The sequence below is a fragment of the Nicotiana sylvestris genome, chromosome 1 (genome assembly GCF_000393655.2).
Source record: "Nicotiana sylvestris chromosome 1, ASM39365v2, whole genome shotgun sequence".
NCBI lineage: Eukaryota > Viridiplantae > Streptophyta > Magnoliopsida > Solanales > Solanaceae > Nicotiana > Nicotiana sylvestris.
The window spans coordinates 187,645,514-187,652,293 of NC_091057.1; positions in this window are offsets into that span (position 1 = coordinate 187,645,514).

The following is a 6,780-nucleotide window of genomic DNA, read 5'->3' on the forward strand; positions in this document are numbered from 1 at the left end:
AAAATAATGAGCGAAACAAACATTTAACGATTTCGGATCCGAAAAATATCAAACAAAATTACGGACAATAAATGAGATTCAAAAACCAACAAACCGGAAATGAAACGACGAACAACAAAGAAGATGAAGCAACCACAACTGGGCTTCTTTGGCCATAGAAGAAGCAGCAAGAAAACAAAAGCGTTAAGGCGACGCGGCAAGCCGAAGCAAAAACGTGAGTAGCTGTGCGTGCTCGTCCATGGCGGAGAAGAAGCAGCTAGGAGGAGAAGAAACAGCAGCGATGCAGCAGGAGCTTCGACGAGCAGCAGCAGCAGTCTTGAAGTGAGGAAGAAGAAGCAGCAACGTTGGTGCCGGAGAAAGACGATGAAGCAGCGGCGAGGGGTGGCTTCGAACCCACTGTTTCGACAGGCAGCAGCGGACGAGGCAGAAGATGCAGCGATGAAGGAGTTGAAGCATCGTGAAACAACAGCAATAGCAGTCTTGAAGTGAGGAAGAAGAAGCAGCTACGTTGGTTAAAGCTCGACGAAGAATGAAGGAGGAGGAGCAGCCATGGATGAGCTTTTTGAGCTCGACATGGAGAAGATGAACACGCAACTGGGTCGTCCATTGTGAGGGTGAAGATGAAGCTGTGAGGGGTCGTTTGGACATGATAATGGAGGGTAAAGGGCAGCCATGGGATGGGTGTTTGGATGCTTGGAGAAGAAGAAGATAGGAAGGGGGGTGGCGGATGGTTTAGGTTTTTTTAGGGTTTATTTTTTTTTCTTTTGTTTTGTTTTACAAGATAGGGGGGTGTTGGGTATTTGGGTTATGGATTGGGTCGACCCGGTTTGATATGGACCGGGTCGTGGGAAGGTTGGGCCATTTTTTGGGCCTGTGGCTTGAAATTGAAGAAGAGGCCCAATTCCGACTTTCTTTATATAATTGTTTTCTTTTCTTCTTTTATTTTTCTAAAACTAAATTATAAAAATACTTAAACTATTATTAAGAACTAAATTAAGTTATAAAAGCGCAAATTAACTCCCAATAACAATTAACGCACAATTAAGTAATAATTAAGCATAAAATTGTATATTTGGACATTAAATGCTAAAAATGCAAACGATGCCTATTTTTGTAATTTTAATTTTTGTAAAACAAATTTAATTACTAACAATTGTAGAATTAAATCCTACATGCAAAATGCGACATATTTTTGTATTTTTTATTAATTTAGCAAATAAACACGCACAGACAAATACAAATAATTATTCAAAATATCACAAAATATCACAAAATTGCACACCAAAGAAAAATCATTTTATTTTTGAATTTTTTGGGAGTAATTCTCATATAGGGCAAAAATCACGTGCTTACAGCTGCCCCTCTTTGCCCGAAGACACGAAGGGTTTTCGTGCAAAGATAAAGCGAGCGATTTTTGCCCATCCGAGTACTCCGTGTGAAGCATTTTTTGAAAAAGATTTGACCGAACCTTTGCTTCAAAGGTTTCCTACATATCCTGGGCTAAACAGGAATCAGGTCAATGTAGTTCGGGAAATTTTGGTAGCTGGGACTACCGTTGGACTGCAATGTTACTGTTGTTGCATGCTATTACTACTGCTTACCGATCTCCTTGTTACACCGTGCTTAAAAGAAAACAAGAAGCTAGGCTAGACTGCAATTTTTCTTGTTGCCTTGCTTTCTTGTCTGCTTGCATTTTTTCCGGTGCTTTTCTTCTTTTTTGACACATGCACTTGAGTTTGTACTGAGACCTCTTGTTGCAACCTTCTGCTTCCCGGTGCTGGGGATTTTTATTGTAACCCTCTGTTTTATTGTCCTCTGACTTGATCTTGAAATGTATGCCTCTGTTCTATGGGCGGGCTCCCAACTTCAACGCTTGAAATATAAAGACTGAAATGTATGCCTCTGTTATCTGGGAGGGCTCCCAACTTCAATGCTTGAAATGTAAAGACTGAAATGTATGCCTCTGTTATTTGGGCGGGCTCCCAACTTCAATGCTTGAAATGAAAAGACTGAAATGTATGCCTCTGTTATCTGGGCGGGCTCCCAACTAGTTGTTGTTGAAGTTGGGAGCCCGCCCAGATAATAGAGGCATACATTTCAGTCTTTATATTTCAAGCATTGAAGTTGGGAGCCCGCCCAGATAACAGAGGCATACATTTCAGTCTTTACATTTCAAGCATTGAAGTTGGGAGCCCGCCCAGATAACAGAGGCATACATTTCAGTCTTTATATTTCAAGCATTGAAGTTGGGAGCCCGCCCAGATAACAGAGGCATACATTTCAGTCTTTACATTTCAAGCATTGAAGTTGGGAGCCCGCCCAGATAACAGAGACATACATTTCAGTCTTTACATTTCAAGCATTGAAGTTGGGAGCCCGCCCAGATAACAGAGGCATACATTTCAGTCTTTATATTTCAAGCGTTGAAGTTGGGAGCCCGCCCATAGAACAGAGGCATACATTTCAAGATCAAGTCAGAGGACAATAAAACAGAGGGTTACAATAGGAATCCCCAGCAGGGGGAAGCAGAAGGTTGCAACAAGAGGTCTCAGTACAAACTCAAGTGCATGTGTCAAAAAGAAGAAAAGCACCGGAAAAAATGCAAGCAGACAAGAAAGCAAGGCAACAAGAAAAATTGCAGTCTAGCCTAGCTTCTTGTTTTCTTTTAAGCACGGTGTAACAAGGAGATCGGTAAGCAGTAGTAATAGCATGCAACAACAGTAACATTGCAGTCCCACGGTAGTCCCAGCTACCAAAACTTCCCGAACTACATTGACCTGATTCCTGTTTAGCCCAGGATATGTAGGAAACCTTTGAAGCAAAGGTTCGGTCAAATCTTTTTCAAAAAATGCTTCACACGGAGTACTCGGATGGGCAAAAATCGCTCGCTTTATCTTTGCACGAAAACCCTTCGTGTCTTCGGGCAAAGAGGGGCAGCTGTAAGCACGTGATTTTTGCCCTATATGAGAATTACTCCCAAAAAATTCAAAAATAAAATGATTTTTCTTTGGTGTGCAATTTTGTGATATTTTGTGATATTTTGAATAATTATTTGTATTTGTCTGTGCGTGTTTATTTGCTAAATTAATAAAAAATACAAAAATATGTCGCATTTTGCATGTAGGATTTAATTCTACAATTGTTAGTAATTAAATTTGTTTTACAAAAATTAAAAATTACAAAAATAGGCATCGTTTGCATTTTTAGCATTTAATGTCCAAATATACAATTTTATGCTTAATTATTACTTAATTGTGCGTTAATTGTTATTGGGAGTTAATTTGCGCTTTTATAACTTAATTTAGTTCTTAATAATAGTTTAAGTATTTTTATAATTTAGTTTTAGAAAAATAAAAGAAGAAAAGAAAACAAAAATATAAAGAAAGTCGGAATTGGGCCTCTTCTTCAATTTCAAGCCACAGGCCCAAAAAATGGCCCAACCTTCCCACGACCCGGTCCATATCAAACCGGGTATGAAAAAAAAAGAGCCCAACTCAAATGACACGGAAGCCATCAATCTAGGGGATGCGGATGATATCAGGGAAGCTAAGATAAGCGTCCACATTGAACCAAACATCAGGGAAGAACTAATCAAAGCACTTACTGAATTCAAAAACATTTTGCATGGTCATACGACGACATGCCGGGTTTAAGTACCAATCTAGTGGTTCACAAATTTCCCACTGACCCAGCATTTCCTCCCGTCAAGCAAAATTGAGGAAGTTCAAAACCGACATGAGTGTGAAGATTAAGGAAGAAGTAACCAAACAGCTGAATGCTAAGGTTATTCGGGTCGCTCGATATCCTGATTGGTTGGCTAATGTGGTGCCAGTGCCAAAAAAAAAAGATGAAAAAATCCGGGTGTGTGTTGATTATCGCAATCTGAACAGAGCAAGCCCAATGACGCTTTATGTTTAACAGATATCGAAGGAAAATGTGTCGACACGGCTATTAATTCTGACGCAGTTAAGAGATATTATGTATGATTTCTTTTAATTGTAATTGTTGTTTGTTTGTACTTAGCATTTATCGGAGAATGAAATGACGGAGACAATTCTTTCTTCTATCCAAACACTTTAACCTTTGCTTCCCCTTTTGAGCCTTATTTATTCTTTCATACTCCTCTTTTTGGAATCAGTAATGACAATGAAAGAAAAAGAGAAGAAAAAAAGTAATGATAATAAAGACAAAAGAAAAGTCACAAGAAAAAAAAACAAAGGAATTGAGAACTACGTTTGACCTGATTCCTCAAAGAAGGATACGTAGGTGCCTCACGGCTCGGTCATGGTGTAAAAAAAAACCCAAGCAAGAAAACTGGGGCAGAAGTTGTGTTTGTAATTTTGGGAAGAAAGTTCAATTCCAAGAGTTGTAATGTTTTACCCATCAAAATGATTTTGAACCCTCTTGATACCCCTTTTCTTTTAACCATACACAAAAACCCATATTGATGTCCAAAAAGACCTCCCGATCAGTATCCGAGAAGTGCCAAGTCATGCAAACGGAAGTTGGGAATAACACTCTGATCCCCAGCAAAGAAGAGGATCATAAACTGGAAATGAATTGATAACCGAAAAGAATCCCCAGCAAAGAGAGTCATATCGGCAGCACTGGCCTGTGGCTTGAAATTGAAGAAGAGGCCCAATTCCGACTTTCTTTATATTTTTGTTTTCTTTTCTTCTTTTATTTTTCTAAAACTAAATTATAAAAATACTTAAACTATTATTAAGAACTAAATTAAGTTATAAAAGCGCAAATTAACTCCCAATAACAATTAACGCACAATTAAGTAATAATTAAGCATAAAATTGTATATTTGGACATTAAATGCTAAAAATGCAAACGATGCCTATTTTTGTAAAACAAACTTAATTACTAACAATTGTAGAATTAAATCCTACATGCAAAATGCGACATATTTTTGTATTTTTAATAATTTAACAAATAAACATGCACAGACAAACATACAAATAGTTACACAAAATATCACAAAAAATTGCACACCAAGAAAAATTATTTTATTTTTGAATTTTTTGGGAGTAATTCTCATATAGGGCAAAAATCACGTGCTTACAGCTGCCCCTCTTTGCCCGAAGACACGAAGGGTTTTCGTGCAAAGATAAAGCGAGCGATTTTTGCCCATCCGAGTACTCCGTGTGAAGCATTTTTTGAAAAAGATTTGACCGAACCTTTGCTTCAAAGGTTTCCTACATATCCTGGGCTAAACAGGAATCAGGTCAATGTAGTTCGGGAAGTTTTGGTAGCTGGGACTACCGTGGGACTTCAATGTTACTGTTGTTGCATGCTATTACTACTGCTTACCGATCTCCTTGTTACACTGTGCTTAAAAGAAAACAAGAAGCTAGGCTAGACTGCAATTTTTCTTGTTGCCTTGCTTTCTTGTCTGCTTGCATTTTTTCCGGTGCTTTTCTTCTTTTTTGACACATGCACTTGAGTTTGTACTGAGACCTCTTGTTGCAACCTTCTGCTTCCCGGTGCTGGGGATTTTTATTGTAACCCTCTGTTTTATTGTCCTCTGACTTGATCTTGAAATGTATGCCTCTGTTCTATGGGCGGGCTCCCAACTTCAACGCTTGAAATATAAAGATTGAAATGTATGCCTCTGTTATCTGGGCGGGCTCCCAACTTCAATGCTTGAAATGTAAAGACTGAAATGTATGCCTCTGTTATCTGGGCGGGCTCCCAACTTCAATGCTTGAAATGAAAAGACTGAAATGTATGCCTCTGTTATCTGGGCGGGCTCCCAACTTCAATGCTTGAAATGTAAAGACTGAAATGTATGCCTCTGTTATCTGGGCGGGCTCCCAACTTCAATGCTTGAAATGTAAAGACTGAAATGTATGCCTCTGTTATCTGGGCGGGCTCCCAACTTCAATGCTTGAAATGTAAAGACTGAAATGTATGCCTCTGTTATCTGGGCGGGCTCCCAACTTCAACAACACCTTTAAAAATAAACGTCATTCCTCTCTTCAGGCGGGCTCCTGACTACTTAAAATTTGAATTGTATTCCCTTATTCTCCAGGTGGGCTCCTGACTGCTGATACTTCAACTGTTTTCCCTTATTCTTCAGGTGGGCGCCTGACTGCTGATACTTCAACTGTATTCCCTTATTCTCCAGGTGGGCGCCTGACTGCTGAGACTTCAACTGTATTCCCTTATTCTCCAGGTGGGTGCCTGACTGCCGATACTTCAATTGTATTCCCTTATTCTCCATGTGGGCGCCTGACTGCCGAGACTTCATCTGTATTCCCTTATTCTCCAGGTGGGCGCCTGACTGCTGACACTTCAACTATATTCCCTTATTCTCCAGGTGGGCGCCTGACTGCTGATACTTCAACTGTATTCCCTTATTCTCCAGGTGGGCGCCTGACTGCCGAGACTTCAACTGTATTCCCTTATTCTCCAGGTGGGCGCCTGACTGCCGAGACTTCATCTGTATTCCCTTATTCTCCAGGTGGGCGCCTGACTGCTGACACTTCAACTTTATTCCCTTATTCTCCAGGTGGGCGCCTGACTGCTGATACTTCAACTGTATTCCCTTATTCTCCAGGTGGGCGCCTAACTGCCGAGACTTCATCTGTATTCCCTTATTCTCCAGGTGGGCGCCTGACTGCTGACACTTCAACTGTATTCCCTTATTCTCCAGGTGGGCGCCTGACTGCTGATACTTCAACTGTATTCCCTTATTCTCCAGGTGGGCGCCTGACTGTTGATACTTCAACTGTATTCCCTTATTGTCCAGGTAGGCGCCTGACTGCCGAG